General features: G+C 36.5%; 1 protein-coding gene and 1 long non-coding RNA gene across 6 annotated transcripts in view; one reads left to right on the top strand and one right to left on the bottom strand.

Annotated features, from left to right (window-relative positions):
* The window catches only part of LOC148939530 (long-chain fatty acid transport protein 4-like), a 192,937-nt gene that overhangs the window by 52,321 nt on the left and 123,228 nt on the right, over positions 1-17,388 (bottom strand). The window lies entirely within an intron of this gene.
* On the top strand, positions 2,298-5,807 carry LOC148939531 (uncharacterized). The gene is made up of 2 exons (XR_016143560.1): positions 2,298-2,397; positions 5,476-5,807. It is a non-coding gene; the product is annotated as an uncharacterized LOC148939531 (long non-coding RNA).

The following is a 17,388-nucleotide window of genomic DNA, read 5'->3' as shown; positions in this document are numbered from 1 at the left end:
AAATAATGTTTGTTTTAAGTGTTACACTTTAGTTTATCTGCTGGTGACGATCACCAGTGTAAGTCGTCAAAAAAATCCAGATTATTTGTATCTGTTTTCACTGTCTAATAAAAGGACATTTCCGTATTTTGAACTTTTATTTGTTCGTCATGGAAAGACAGTGTGGCCTTAGAAAAAATAAATTCTAATAACAGCAGCTTGGAGAAAGGTTACACAATGGAGAAACAAAGTTTTCTTGAAAACAATTTTATGACTCAGAAGGTTTTGCTCATTTCGCTCATTTGAATATTTCTTGTAATCCCCAAAACAAGTTTTATGAAGTTACAGCTAATTATCTCTCCAGAAGTTAAATTTCATTGTCTGTCTAGAATCCTCGTTCAACACTGCAGTTATAAAAAGGGCTATTTTTCAGTCCAAAAACAAGGAGTGTCATGATTGGCCATGAATGGCCACGTATTGGCCTTCCGAATACTTGGAAACAACAAACTAATGAAATAAAAACACATTCTAAGACAAAGGTACTGCACTGTAATCTCCATTTTTTCTCTTTGCTTCGATGTTAGGATTTCCTGCTTTTAGTAATCATTTCATTTCATTCCTCATCATTTCACTCTTTTTGATGACACAAATTTAGTTCTCAGTGCAGAAGGTTTGTTGTAGTAATTTGTAGGCCGTAAACGTAAAGACTCAGAGCCATCGATACAGTCAATAATTAATCCTTGCAATGAAAGGCCATAATCGATGCCATCAATAAGAGCTCCAGGTAAGTGGCTTTGATATTTTCTCGAGCTTTTTGTTATAATAAACTTATTGGAGCATATATTAAATTAAACAAAATAAGTAAAATAGGCTAAGGAAACCAAAGCTGATTATCTACTTGAAAGCCCTTGCAAAAAGCTCATGTGCAATTGAATATTTGATTTAGTTGTCTACATAGCTTCCTTTTTGTTTTGATTCAGAAAAGGAGGCTTTTTTTAATTGTTTTTCTTTGCTGCTTTTATTCCAGTTCCAAGTTTTGGCTTTTTTTAATTGTCCTTTTTTACACACTCTTGTTTTCTTTAGTATTTATTTTTTTTGGTTGCATTGTTTTGTTGCTTTTCCATTTTTTAATGATTTTTCTTTTTTATAGTTTCTCAACTTTTAATTTTCTTTATTTTTATCTACTTTTCACTTATTTTTGGACTGAAGAAGTTAGTCTTTGATTTGAATTCCCCTAATTTATTGACAGTATGAAAATTTTTGTTCTTTTTTTTCGCGTTTCCTTTGTCAAAGTACCAAGAATAATCAAAATAAATTTTGATTTTCTGAGCTAGTTAGGTTGAGAGTTATACATCCATCTATATCTTAATTGATTAGGAAAAAATGGGAACTCAATTTTAAATTTAAAAAAACATACCTGGTGGTAGCGGCGACCAAGTTTAAAAAAAGAAAGTTTGGTGGAAAAGTTAGCAAAAATAAACATCCAATAGCACCAAAGAGCTTAAGAAAGCGATGATCTCGATTGAAGTTGGAATTTTTTTGAAAATCAAGATATTGTTAGTTTTGCTGATTTAATTTCAGGGTTTAACGTGGCAATACTGACAAAAATGTGTCTATGATCTATAAAATTCATAATTTTGAAACAACCTAACCGAAATCTTAGAAAAATGAAACTCAGAGAGGAGAGAAAGTAACAAAATGAAAAATTAAATAAAAAAAGGTGAAAAACGAGGATTTTGTCAGCCAGTGGCGAATCATGAAGATGACAAAATATAAGCAAATATTTCGACAAGGACCTCCGCCAAGTCGTCCTCAGTGCTAAACAAAAAAGAAAAAAAAACCCGAAAATCTAACCTTCCGAAGTTTTCCCTACAAAGACAGAACAGACACCCTTTTTGATTTTATTTTTCATTTTGTTACTTTCTCTCCTCCCTGAGTTTCATTTGTCATGTATAGCCAGTGTGGTCTAAGAATTTTTTTAAATCTTGGAAAATCAGGTATGAATAGACGTAAGATGGTTCCAAGGGGTTAAAACATGGTTTTACTATGATATTCTAGCTACTTTAAAAATACTGACTTGTAAAAAAATTTTACATCAAATTCAGTGTAATTTTCTTGAAGAAGTCGCCCAAAAATAATATGATCTAAATCTTATCCATCTTAAGTATTTCTTTATTTATATTTTATTATTTTGATAATAATCAACATATCCTGACTATTATTATCCTGATTATAATCAAAAAGTAATTAAAATAGGTTCCTTTTTACTGATGAAGGATTTTGTGGTTGCTAAGATTTTTTTTTTCGACAATCTAGCCATGGCCAAACGAAAATTAGAACACCTTGTTGACAGATTTGTTGCAGTAGAAGACGAGTTCTTATATAGAACTCAAATTGGCCCATCGCCAATTAGTCACGGTGAGTAGTTTTTGCATGAAGGAGGAAAAGTAAAATCTAGATTTTTAATTAATTTTTTATTGCGTGGTGACGATGTAATTGTGGCTTTCAGAAATTATCACTCTTGCTACTACTATTGACACGTCTCATTACAGCACCAAGCCACCTGAGGCTAACTCAGCTATACACACTCCTCAAACTATATTCACGACCTCCCACTTTACTGCTTCAAATGAAGTTCCTTTTTCATTTTAAGGTTTTTATTAACTCTTCCCATTACATTCGATGGTGTTCTAGTTTTCGTTTGGCCATGGCTAGATTGTCGAAAAAAAAAAATCTTAGCAGCCACAAAATCCTTCATCAGTAAAAAGGAACCTATTTTAATTACTTGTTGATTATAATCAGGATAATAATAGTAATGCAACCAATGCAACCAAAAGGAATAAATACTGAAGAAAACAAGAGTGTGTAAAAAAGGACAATTAAAAAAAAGCCAAAACTTGGAACTGAAATAAAAGCAGCAAAGAAAAACAATTAAAAAAAGCCTCCTTTTCTGAATCAAAACAAAAAGGAAGCTGGATAGACAACTAAATCAAATATTCAATTGCAGATGAGCTTTTTGCAAGGACTTTCAAGCAGATAATCAGCTTTGGTTTCCTTAGCCTATTTTACTTATTTTGTTTAATTTAATATATGCTCCAATAAGTTTATTATAACAAAAAGCTCGAGAAAATATCAAAGCCACTTACCTGGAGCTCTTATTGATGGCATCGATTATGGCCTTTCATTGGCAGGATTAATTATTGACGGTATCGATGGCTCTGAGTCTTTACGTCTACGGCCTACAAATTACTACAACAAACCTTCTGCACTGAGAACTAAATTTGTGTCATCAAAAAGAGTGAAATGATGAGGAATGAGATGAAATAATTACTAAAAGCAGGAAATCCTAACATCGAAGCAAAGAGAAAAAATGGAGATTACAGTGCATTACCTTTGTCTTAGAATGTGCTTTTATTTCATTAGTTTGTTATTTCCACATATTCGGAAGGCCAATACGTGGCCAATCATGGCCAATCATGACACTCCTTGTTTTTGGACTGAAAAATAGCCCTTTTTATAACTGCAGTGTTGAAAGAGGATTCTAGACAGACAATGAAATTTAACTTCTGGAGAGATAATTAGCTGTAACTTCATAAAACTTGTTTTGGGGATTACAAGAAATATTCAAATGAGGGAAATGAGCAAAACCTTCTGAGTCACAAAATTGTTTTCAAGAAAACTCTGTTTCTCCATCGTGTAACCTTTCTCCAAGCTGCTGTTATTAGAATTTATTTTTTCTAAGGCCACACTGTCTTTCCATGACGAACAAATAAAAGTTCAAAATACGGATATGTCCTTTTATTAGACGGTGAAAACAGATACAAATAATCTGGATTTTTTGACGACTTACACTGGTGATCGTCACCAGCAGATAAACTAAAGTGTAACACTTAAAACAAACATTATTTATACAGAACAAAATAATTTCTTTCGGGTTATTTCTTTTCGGTAATTTCTTTCGGGTTCGGGTTTCGGGTTTTCGGTTCATTATCTAGATTTGTCTAAGAGAGTTTATTATCAGGGTTCATTCGAAGTCTTGATTTGAAAACTTTTCTTCTTTAATATTGCCTAAATGTAAGTTGAATTTCTAATGATGGTGGCACAATCTTCTTCTTCTTCCAATTGCAAAGGAAATGTTGTTGAATTTATAGTTATATACTTGATTGGTCAGATCGTATCCATATACACGACGTAGGTAAACTGGTCAAAATATCCTTCTTTTTTGTATCTATTTTCACGGTCTAATAAAAGGACATATCCCTATTCTGAAATTTTATTCGTTTATTATTGGTATGAACAGATTCATCAGAATTGCTCAACATTCAGGCCACAATGGCTCATTGCCTCCAGTACAGGCTGTTAGTAAGCTGCATGAATCTAAAGCAGCAATAGAAGTAGGAAATTCTACCAAGAATACTGCCTGTTTTATCCTCAGCAGTATTGAAAATTTTTAAAACTTATTTAGGCTTTTGAAAGTAATGCAAAAATTGTGGTTAGGTAGACTTATGCTAAGTCTATTACTAGCTTTTGGAATGTATATATTCATGCGTTCGATAGGCGGAGCGTCACCAATTTTTAAAAATCACGTGCACCTGGAGGCACGCGTCAAGCGGGGTGAAAGTGTGCCAAACATGGCGGAACTGCACTAAGTGCTACGTGTGCTTTTTCACCTGTGAGGGAGACTTTGCGGCACATGTGGTGCTCTATGATGAACACCAGGGGGTAAAAAGTCGGTTATCCCTCTTTGATAAGAAAACGAACAAGAAAATCGTAAAATGTTGCAAATTTATGAATTAAATTCCATGCGTATCAGTTATTTTTCAACTATCTAATTGATCAATCAACATCATTGTTTAAAAGCTATACATAAAAAACTGCAAATTATGAAGATCTTTTCTCTCGACAGCATAGAACATGATGATTCTTCTTAAGAAATGTCGAATGAATGCTTAAAACGTTTTAAAACGTCTAAGCAAATGGATCAAGCCTGAGGCCTACCGCATCAAAAAATGGTTCGCACGTCGATGGACCTGTTTTGTTTGTACCTAGACTAGAAAATGTTCTATGAAAAAGCGTGTTCTTCGATTCGTTTTCTTCTAAATGCTTTTGACATTCCTCCTTGAAGATTGAATGATAAAACTGTATCTTGTCCAAATATATTCTTTTCGTCGTATCTTAAATTAGTGATTTTTTTCACAATACTTCGCTTTTTCTTGTGCTGCAAGAATCGGGTTTATAACAAATTAATTAATTACTTTCCTTTTCAAAATAATTAATGCATGTACAAGCATACCTGCACACAGGGGGAGTTCGACCCTCCCCAAAGACTTGTAAAGTCTTCCACTGTATATTTTATTCTTCTCCACCCTCTCCCCGCTGGGAAAAATTCTCTAATTCCACCACTCTAGGTTTTAAGCCAGTGTGCACATATGGAGACACGTAGCCATGTACGACCTCTTCCTTTTGCAATTCAGTCATTTTTTTTTCAATTTGTAGGAATCATAAACGGCTCATTCCCAGTCCCATCAAGCCAAACTGCAGCAAATTTAGCTCTGGCATATTCGGACCGACTTCCTCGGAGAACACCATCGTCGAACGAACCAAGAAATGATTCTAGCCACCATTCACCATTTAAACCTGGCCATATGATACGAACATCTTATGCTCCAAGCAGTGTTTACGCGTAACAGAATGCTGCCCGACTGAAAAAGAAAGGTTACTGCACTACATTTCGGTGTTAAACATTGTGCTTTTATTGTATTGGTTTCTTTTTGTGACGTATTTTTGCAAACCAATCACAGTGCTCCTTATCTCCATAGAGACAAATAACTCCTGCTTTTAAAACCTGATTGGTTCCTGTTACCTTAAGCTAGTACAAACAATGAAAGGTTCTTAACTCTCTATTTCTCTATGGTGTCACGAATTCATACGTTACTTTCAGTACAATGAATTCATCTTTATTACTTTGCACTGATGTGTATGCACAAAAAGAGAGAATCAGGGGCACAAAAGTTTGTGATTCAACGACTTTTCAAAATTTGTCTCCTTAAAATTCTCCTTCTCCTGCAATGAAGTAGGAGAATCGTCTATGCATTTTTTTTTACCTTACATAACCTTAGACGCCAGCTACTATATAACCTAATATTTATTGCTACAATTTTGTATCGTGCATAAAGAATGTTGGTAGAGCCACTCTGAAACCAAAAAGATTAAGTCCATAAAATCAACCCTGGAAAAAACTTAAAAGTGAAAATATAATGAGGTTTTGATTCTTTATAGCAATTATATGATGAAAAATGTCCAAGATTGTTTAGTATGGATTTTTTAATCCATACTTAATGTCAAGATTTTTCATATGTGCGCTTTAGTATAGTCTTGGAGAGGGTGTCGACTTTCGAAACCACAATCACGAGGCGGTGATTGCCAAGTGTGGTGGAAGTCTACAGCACACGTGGCGTTCTGAGATGTACACAAGTTGGGGGAGATGGGTCCCCCTTCGATGGTTTTGGTAAAATTGCCCTCTATCAAAATTTATCTAACATTTGATGGCTAAAGTATTGGGCACTTGGTTTGTGTATTGTGGCCTTGGTTTGTAGTATTGTGACCTTGGCTTGTATTGTGTCGTTTGTCTTTCAAAACCCTTAGAAACTTGCAAATATTCAATTCTACCCAGGACTTTGATGTGAAAATGGTCTTAATAGACTTTGCTTCTGAAACGATCGTCCATGGAAACTAATAATTTTAATAGTCCTATATACCAGTTGATTCATAATGCGACTTTGTTCAGTGTATTTATATTTTATTATACGAGATAAACATTTATAAACTCACTTTTTGGTCATTTTATTTACAAAGAAGTTTAAAACCCTCATTGATCAGTTTAGATTTATCTCCGCCGTGTTTTTTTTTTTTATTCTTAAATTCTTAGTTTCAGGTATTTCAAGTGCCTGATTAGCGGCTAGTTCAATGAGTCTGGTTAACAGCAAGAGTGGAAACTAGTTCTAGTGCCAACATAAAAAAAACGGCAACTATCAACCCTATCTAGCATGCGGCGACACTTGGCATTTTATCAACCTCCATAATTATTTTTCGCTAAGGAACTGAGATCAGATACTTACTATTGCCCTAATTTTTGCCAATTACGCTAATTAAATTAATTATTCTGATTATTACACTGAAATAAATACTGGGTGTCATCAAATGCTAGATGACGTTGGTAGTCTTTTTTCTGTTGACAAAAGCGCCAGTTTCCGCTTTTTTTTTTACATCGTTCCATCACGGGGTAATACTTTACCTCATTTCTTTTTCTGTGGCCTGATAATTTCAATTCTTCGACGTAAAAAGAAAATGTGTGTGTCTTATAGCCACCACACTCAAGTTCTGTCGAGAAGTGAAGTTAGGTTAATGCTAATGAAATAAAACAAAAATGATGAAAATATAACACTTGATCAACAAAATTAAGGAAACTACAACAAAGAATTACGGGAAGGGGGCAGCCCAGACCGCATTATATTAAATAGGTAACCTAAACTAAGCCAACCAAAATACCAACTAAATCTTTAATTAAAATATAGCTATAATGTAGTTATTCACCAAGCCGAAGTTAATATTGTCTGGTATAAGGACCATGAAAACCGGTTATTGGCTCATGTTTGCGACACAAGATCTTGAGTGTGGTGGTTATAAGACAAAAATACCGAAAATGTTGTTATTATTCAATAACCATCAGGGATGCCACCTGTAGTACAAAAGTGCTATTTTAGCACTATTTCATCATTTTTAGCACTGTAGCTCGTGCTACATTGAATGTATCACTTTTTCTCTTATATAACCAAATTAAAAATATAGACTTATAAAGTGCAATTACATAATGTGTCTCACATCAAAATATACGTCAAAACATTTTTTATGCATGACAACAATCTAAATATGTTTAAATAAGGGATATGTGTGTCCGTGTACATTTTCCCATTCAGAACTATGATCAACTCAGGATACATTTTTATCCTTTTAGATTAAAAAGATGACATAAAATTTAATCTAAGAACACTTAAACGAACCATCCACGTGTCGCAGCGCAAGCTGCGATACGCGCAAAAAAATTCACTGTGTAGCACGCAAATTTGGGCAATTGCTGCAATTTAGGAACTGGCCGTTGTGACAACCATGATGACCATCCAGATTCAAGCCATAGATTGTCAGATTCAGGTGAGATTCATTGGCATAGATTCAGGTTCATCCATATACAAATTGCGTGCAACTGTGTGATAAGGTTACTGGGCGTCATATGATGAGGATAGCTCGGGAGATACCCCTCTCCTGGTGTCCTCCTGCGTGCTTGCCCCCCTTTGTCGGGAGTATGGGGATGGGCTGGAACATTATGCCAAACTTTGGCAAATTCAATTAATATTTTTGGGGGGATTTACCTCAGCTCCCTGGCATTTGAGGACTTCTTCGGGAACCTAACATTCTTGTCTTCTAGATTTTGAATACGAACACAGAGCCGTTCCTTGAGTTGATGGTACCCAGGGAAAAACTAATTGCAGTGCCCTCTCCCGACTCAAATATAATAAGAAAAACGAATCAAACTGAAGAAATAGATCAAAATGGGCAATTTTCCAGCCACGACCCCCCCCCCCATGCCAGAGTGGCTGAGACAATTACCCTGGTCACCACCTCCCCTAGGAAGAGCTTTTAAAAATGGCATATTGACATTTCTAGCCACAAGAAAAAAAACTTACACAACTGATTAATAGCACAGACGTTCCTTTCAGACATCCATTCAATTAACCAACATTCACTCCCTACCCCTCGTCCAAAATATTCATTATGCAACTTAGACAGCTCTCCATACACGGATACAAAATGAAAGAGATTAAAATCTTTCTTGTGTTTTTTTTACCGTCAATCTCAACACCCTTTCAGCCAAAATTTTAAATATAGAAAAAATCTACATCTACATTGACTATAAAATAGTTTGTTTACTAATCTGCCAGCGAAAGTTTCAGTCCCACTCAGAGGGGTATGCTTTGAGACGCTATGTTAATGCGAATTGGCAAAGTTGTTTTTAAGTTTGACTTTATTTTAATGCATATTTATTGCATGCAGTGTAACAGTGCAATTCAATTTCTTTGTTAAACAATGCATTTCTCGAAATGCATGTTCCGCAATATTTTTTTTTTCACTTTTAGTTTTACTATTACCCTTTGCTTTTCTTTGACACTCTTTTCCAAAAATTATCTTATTGTAACTGCATGTTAATTCTTCAGAACATATTTCGAATACTTACTCCATCTATATTTCTCACGTGGCCTCCCACCCTGAAAGATAATTTGCAATTTTAGAAGCAGCAGAGAAAGGCAAAACAGGAAACCTCAAAAATTGGAGATTTCCTCCCCTCCCCTTGGAGATTTCTTAACCCTCCCCTTTTCCTGCAATAAAAACAAGTGTTGATTACTCCAAAATTGTTGTTCATAGCTATAAAGGGTCCCTCACCCGTTCTGAATCCATCATTAATTAACTAGTCACAGTTACCACAAACATGGGTGGTCTGAACAAACTTTGGAACATAGCACAATAATTATAACCAAAACTTTACAAAAGAGAATAGAGATAAAAAAAAATTCCATTGTAATATTTGCTTCCTCCCCATATAATTGCTTGGTATTCTGAGTTTCGATGTTCTTTTTTAGTATAATTCAACACGGGTGTCCCACTAGAGCGGTACCACAATAAAATTTGAATACGTTTTGCTGACTGACATTCTCAGTTTCATGGATAATTCCAGGTATCAGAGTTCATGTCTTTACTACTGTTTGGCAAAGCTCAATATCAATATTAGTCAAGTTTGTTAAGCCCTACTTTGAGTCACCCAATGGTCTTACTTCTTTGATGAGACCTAACTTTCAACAACGCCTACTTTCAAGTCTTTTTTTTCGTAATATTCAGGATGGCTGCAGTATACAAGGCCGTACCCAGAAGGGGGGTTAGAGGGGTTTGAACCTCCGCCCCCGAAATGTTTGTCTCACTCATAAAAAATGGAGACTAGTAAGCGGAGTAAAAAAAAAAAAATAGAAAAAAAATACACTCATAAACAAGTACAAAATACTTACACTAACTTAGAATTGCATTACAAGACGAGTTAGAGGTGAGTCAGCAAGAAACTGCATGCTTCGGCGGTAAGCTCTTGCTTCTATCTTCCCAATTTTAGTCACTGGGTCAATTATTCCATAACGGCTGCTACTAAAACTATTTGAAAACCACAAGGGCAAACGTAACAAAAATTTTGCCAGCTTATAATAACGGGTACGCAGCTGTCGTTTTTGCGTAACTTTTAGTAGCTCCCAAAGTGGTGATATATCATAGGCAGTGCAATAGCACCGCCTAAGTAAAGAACAATGTTGGCATAATATATTATTTATTTTTTTGTTTTTTTTCATACCAGGGCAGTTCGTATCGAAGGAGTTGTCATAGAAACTTGGAAAAGGGCTCATTCGATTGGAAATTGGAACAGCTAGTGCCCTTTTTAATAGTCGAAAGTGATTGGAAGGCAACTAACACCCCTTCCACGACCACCATTTCCCCAAACACATCCAATCAAAATTTTGAGATAGCCATTTTGTTCAACCTAACAAAAACTAAACGTGAGTTATTTGCATACGCAAAAACTGGATTTGGACTGAAAAATGTCTGGACCACTGATGGAAACGTTATGGTTAAAGCCCACAAATTATCATTTTGAAAAAATATCCTGATACTTCGATCGTGTGCATTTAAAACTAAGAAAGTGCGTTGATAATAATATCCATGGGTGTAAGGTGTAATTAATTTGTTGATTTTCTCACGTAGTGTTATCATTGCCGTTTATTTTTTTCCTTTCTTACTCTCTTTATAATTCTTCTAATGATTATTATGTTCATGTTATAAGTGTTTAATTTGAATATTTTATTGCTGTGATCTAAGGACGGATTTCCCAGGCTAAAAAAAAGGGGGGGGAGGATGAACAGAGATTTTTTTCACGAGAGGCTGCCCGTTTATGGCGGTACAAGTCATCATCAGCAGACATCAACACGAAATACTACAAACACAGGAACACATCTGTTATTATTTTTTTAATCCACAATCAGTATTTAGTCTCCTTGATGAAAATAAAAACATTGGTGATCTTGACAATGAATGATTTTTCACTCTTAATTGAATAGTCCCTGCTAAATACTAAGTTTTTTAATCGTCAAGAATGAGATAAAGATTCAGCTACTGATCCCACAATAGAGGGGATGACTGCCTCGTGCTGATCATATGAGAAAGCACAGGAATATCTTAATGCTTCCTGCAATTTATACAAATGGTAAGTTTATTCTTTTCTTAAATTTTTTTCCATTAATTAAAAAAAACTTATATGATATTATAAAATTCCCAAATTAAATTTAAAATATTATTATTGTATTTGTTTTAGATAAAAATTAGCTATCTTCTTAGTATGAAAAGTCGCCCTACTGTGTGGCCGGTTTTGACTACAAACATCTTCCACAGCATGTAACAAAGTGCTCCCATGGCATTACATTATTTGTAAATGAATCTATCTTTTACAAGCGCCGCGATGACTTAGATTCAATTTTTAATGGCGTGGTCGAACGTAGTCGATCTGTCAACTCAAGAGTAATTGATAGTATCTGAAAGTCATTTCCAATTGTTTTCGTGGGCCTTTTTTATAAGTCATCACTATTTCCAAGTTACTTTTCCTGTTAGATCGTTTAGACACTAACGTCGGATATTAAGTGCGTTGTTTGAGGTCATAATAAATGTCGTATTTGTGACATTAACATAAACTTGCTGACGACTGACGGTGAGGCCAACTCGCGTTCGTTCCTTTATACAACCATATCATCTTGTCTTCTCCCTACTGTATTCTTTCCAAACACGGTATTGTACAGCTAGAAATACTGCAGCACTGATTGACAATATATTCCTTTCCTTTAACCGTCACACATCTTTTACCTCGCATATTATAACATCTGATGTTTCCAATCACTACACAGTCACCAAAATGGCCCCAACAATGGCAGGCCAGTCCACTAAGTCAGCGTCTAATCGTGTTTTCACGTATCGAAGTTTTTCCCAAAAAAACATTGATGACTTCACTGAAACCCTGAAATCGAATGACTGGTCTGCTGTAACTCATGTGTCTTTGGCAGATATGGCTGAATATACACTTACTCAATAGCTTAAAACTGGAAAAGCACTTTTTGGTCCTAGACAGAATAGTATTATCAATAGTTGTAAAAACTATCATTTTATTGAATATGGTCGATCTAAGTACAAAAAAATTATAAAGAGAATGTACATAACATATTATAATTTTACAATAGTTATCGAGATAGAAATACAAAAAGTACAGAAATAACTTAAGCGGGGTAGTATGCAATGCACAAATGCGGTATTATGCAGAGAGAATAAATGAATGGAAGAGTAACTTGAGAAAAGTATGGGAGGTTGTTAATGAAATAATATGTCAAAAAAGGAAGAAGGTGGCTATACCTAAAGAAATAATAAATATGCACGGTGAGACAGTAGCACGTGAATCTCTTGCTGATGCTTTTGATCAATTTTTCATTAATCAGACATCTCTACATGCTCCTGGCCCATCTCCTGAACAAACTCACAGTAGAACAAAATCAGGTCCTTTTCTAGCACCATGTACGAAAGAGGAATTACTAGTGATTATCAGTAATCTGTCTAATGGCAAAACTCAAGACACCTTTGGGCTGTGCAACTATAGCTTGAAGAAGGCCTCTACAGGTCTTGTAGCTCCACTTACACACTTGGTCAACCTTTCACTAGCAACCGGAGTTTATCCTAATGTGTTTAAAACTCCCCAAGTCCTTCCCCTCTACAAAAAAGGAGACAAGAGTCTTATCTCTAATTATCTACCCATATCATTTCTACCGGTTACATCAAAAGTCCTCGAACGAGTGGTTTATAACAGACTGTATAGATTCCTCGATGGCAAGCAACTACTCTCTCCCCGTCAACACGGATTTCAGCGTTATCAATCAACTTTGCATGCCTTAGTTGATTCAGTTGAATACAAATTAAATAGCCAGGATGCTGGAGAAAAAGTACTAGGGATTTTTCTGGATTTCACTAAATCTTTCGACACGGTATACCATTCAATCCTCCTCACAAAATTACATTCATTTGGAATATATGGTGTTGCTCACGAGTAGTTTTCATCGTACCTGACTGATCGTAAGCAGTGTGTAATTGTGGAGGGTAGTGTGTCGGCACAATTGCCGGTAAAATCTGGCGTACCTCAGGAGTCGGTACTTGGACCGCTCTTGTTTATTTTGACCTTGCTTGTTTATTTATATTGATGACCCGACAACATATCTCACTACAAATGCACACCCAGTACTATTTGCTGATGACTCAAATTTCTTCATTGCTGCTGAATCATCTGAGTCTGCTGCAAAAAAGGCCCAAAAATTCATGACGAAATATTTGACTGGTGTTTTCGTAACAAAATGCAGGTAAACGCTAAAAAAAAAAGCTACATCATAGTCTTCGCTTCTGCTCCTTCAAACTCCTCATTGTCTCACACTGTCGCACTGTCAATCAATGGAAATCCCATTCCTCAGACCACAGTCAGAAAGTTCCTTGACGTATTTGTAGATACTTCTCTTTCGTTCAAACATCACATATCCCAGCTGTCCTCAACAGTATCACGGCAAACATCACTGTTCCATAGAGCTAGCCTGCTTTTAAGTGCTGACATGATAGAAATGCTTTATAATACTTTCGTCTTCCCCTACTTGAACTACTGCTGTTCTGTCTGGGGCAATACATTCAAATCTCATCTAAAATCATTAAAGAGATCACAAAACCGTGCAGTCAAGGCCACATATTGCCTCCCCAGACTATAACCCTCAACAGACCTATACAGAGACACTGGAACAATAGATATAGCAGAGATAATCCACGTTAGTAATCTGCGTTTAGCACACACGGGCAAAATCGAAAAGAATTCCTCAAGGTCTTTCTAGGTACTTCAAACTTTGTAGCACAATTCATCGAGGAAAAGCTCTCCGCTGCAACAAGTACAATTTTATGCTACTGAGAAGAAGGCTTACAAGGTCTCAACACTCTCCAGTTTATAGAAGTATTTCTGTATGGAATTCAATTAATGAATCTATTAAATCCATAAAATCATTTGGCACACTCCAAAAACGATACCTCTTACAAAGTATTTGATACTGCATTTGTTAATGTCTCAATTTCTCTTTTGTATCTTATCCTCGCACTCTCCTTCTTCGACTCCACCTCCTCTCAATTCTTTCCTTTCCAATTCTCTATCCCTCTCTTGCGTAATCAGCTCTTCTCTTTTCATTTCATAGTGTGATATAAATTTGTTAACCAAAATCGGGTGTGACTCGCACAAGCATTGCTTTGCGTCGAAATGTTCATGTTAATTGATTCGTTTGCTCATTTATTTAAAAATAAAAGGTTGAATGATTTATTGATTGATTGATTGATTGCTCTGAGAGGGGTGGGGGGGGGGTTGATCATCCTCAAAGACATAATATCCAGAACTTTCAACTACGTGGGAAAAAATGGCTATCTCAAAATTTTGATTGGATGTGTTTTGGAAATGGTGGGCGTGAGAGGGAGGTTAGTTGCTCTTCAGTCAGTTTCGACTAGCCTGTTAAAAAGGGCACTAGCCCTTTCAATTTCCAATTAAATGAGGCTTTTTTGAAGTTTCTACGACAAAATTCTCTATAAAACACCTTATATGCTCCCAGGGCATAACTTACAACCTTAGCCCTGAGGGCTCTGGAGGGAGTATCATCCTCAAAGACCTAATTTCCAGAACTTTCATCTACATTGAACAAAATGGCTGTCTCAAAATTTTGATTGGATGTGTTTGGGGAAATGGTGAGCTTGAGAGGGGGCTAGTTGCCCTCCAATCACTTTCGACTATTAAAGAGGGCACTAGCCCTTTCAGTTTCCAATCCAAGGAGCCCTTTTTGAAGTCTCTACGAAAACGATCTCTATAAAAACCTTGTATGCCCCCAGGGAATAACTTAGAACCATTGCCCTGAAGGGGTTTGGGGGTCGGTCATCCTCGAAATCATAATTTACAGAACTTTCGACTACTTTGAAAAAAATGGCTATCTCAAACTTTTAATTGAATGTTTTTGGGGAAATGGTGGACGTGAGAGCGGGGTTAGTAGCTCTCCATTCACTTTCGACTATTAAAATGGGCACTTGCCCTTTCAATTTCCAATTGAATGAACCCTTTTTGAAGTTTCTACGACAGCACTTTCTATAAAAACCTTATATACCCCCAGGGTATAGCTTACAACCCTTGCCCTGAGGGCTCTGAGGGGGTTGTCACCCTAAAAGACCTAATTTTCAGAACTTTTAACTACGTTGAACAAAATGAATATCTCAAAATTTTGATTGGATGATTTTGGGGAAATGGTTTGCGTGAGAGTGGGGTTAGTTGCCCTCCAATTAATTTCACCTATTAAAAAGGGCACGAGCCCTTTCAATTTTCAATCGATTGAGCCCTTTTTGAAGTTTTACGACAACGCTTTCTATAAAATCCTCATATGCCCCTAGGGCACAGCTTACAACCCTTGCCCTGAGGGTTCCAAGGGGGTTGTCATCCTCAAAGGCATAATTGCCAGAACTTTCAACTGCGTTGAAAAAAAATGGATATCTCAAAAGTTTGATTGTATGTGTCTGGGAAAATAGTGGGCGTGAGAGGGGGGTTAGTTGCTCTCCAATTACTTTCGACTATTAAAAAGGCCACTAGCAACTTGAATTTCCAATGGAATGACCCCTTTTTGAAGTTTCTACGACAACGCTTTCTATAAAAACCTTATATGCCCCGAGGGCATAACTTACAACCCTTGCACTGAGGGCTGTGGGGCAGGGGGGAGGGAATTTGTCATCATTAAAGACCTAATTTCCAAAACTTTCAACTACGTTAAACGAAAGAACTATCTAAAAATGTTGATTGTATGTGTTTGGGGAAAAGGTGAGCGTGAGGGGGGAGTTAGTTGCCCTTCAATCACTTTCGACTATTAAAAAGGGCACTATCCATTTGAATTTCCAATAGAATGCACCCTTTTCAGGTTCTACGACAAAACTTTCAATAAAAACCTTATATGGCCCCAGAGTATAACTTATAACCCTTAGCCTGAGGGCTCTGACGGGGTTATCATCCTCAAAGACCTAATTTTCAGAACTTTTGTTCAACTACGTTGAACAAAAAGGCTATCTCAAAATTTTGATTGGATGTGTTTGGATAAGCGGTGGGCGCGAAAGGGTTGTTAGTTGCCTTCCAGTCACTTTCGACTATTAAAAAGGGCACTAGGCATTTCAAATTCCAATCGAATCAGCCCCTTTTGAAGTTTCTGTGACAACGCTTTCCTTATATGCCCCAGGGCAAAACTTATAACCCTTGCCCTGATGGCAGTGGGGGGGGGGGGTTGTCATCCTCAATGACCTAATTTTCAGAACTTTCAACTATGTTGAACAAAATGGCTGTCTCAAAATTTTGATCGGATGTCTTTGTGGAAAAGGTGGGCGTAAGATTGGGGTTAGCTGCCTTCCAATCACTTTCGACTATTAAAAAGGGGACTAGCCCTTTGAATTTCAAATCGAATGAGCCTTTTTTGAAGTTTCTACGATAACGCTTTCTTTAAACATCTTATATTCCCCCAGGGCATAACTTACAACCCTTGCCCTGAGGGCTGTGGGGGAGTGTCCTCCTCAAAAAAAAAAAATTTCTATCTGGAAATTAACTACGCTGAACAAAATGGCTATCTCAAAATTTTGATTCGATGTGTTTGGGGAAATGGTGGGCGTGGAAGGGGTGTTAGTTGCCTTCCAATCACTTTCGACTATTAAAAAGGGCAGTAGCCACTCCAATTTCCAATCGAATCAGCCCCTTTTGAAGTTTCTATGACAATGCTTTCCTTATGTGCCCCAGGGCAAAACTTATAACCCTTGCCCTGAGGGCATAGGGGGGAGGGTGTCATCCTCAATGACCTAATTTTCAGAACTTTCAACTACGTTGAACAAAATGGCTATCTTAAAATTTTGAATGGATGTGTTGTGGAAAAGGTGTGCGTGGGATGGGGGTTAGCTGCCCTCCAATCACTTTCGACTATTAAAAGGGGACTAGCCCTTTGAGTTTCAGATCGAATGAGCCTTTATTGAAGTTTCTACGACAAAGCTTTCTATAAAAATCTTATATGCCCCCAGGGCATAACTTACAACCCTTGTCCTGTGGGCGTGGGGAGTGTCCTTCTCAAAAACATAATTTCTTTCTGGAAATCCAATTACGCTGAACAAAAATGGCTATCTCAAAATTTTGATTTGATGTATTTGGGGAAATTG

The sequence above is a fragment of the Artemia sp. Qi Xiang Cuo genome, chromosome 21, assembly GCF_049724085.1.
Source record: "Artemia sp. Qi Xiang Cuo chromosome 21, ASM4972408v1, whole genome shotgun sequence".
In the NCBI taxonomy this organism is placed as follows: Eukaryota; Metazoa; Arthropoda; class Branchiopoda; order Anostraca; family Artemiidae; genus Artemia; species Artemia sp. Qi Xiang Cuo.
Note: the sequence above shows the minus strand (reverse complement) of the source record. Positions and strands in the feature narration are given on the sequence as shown.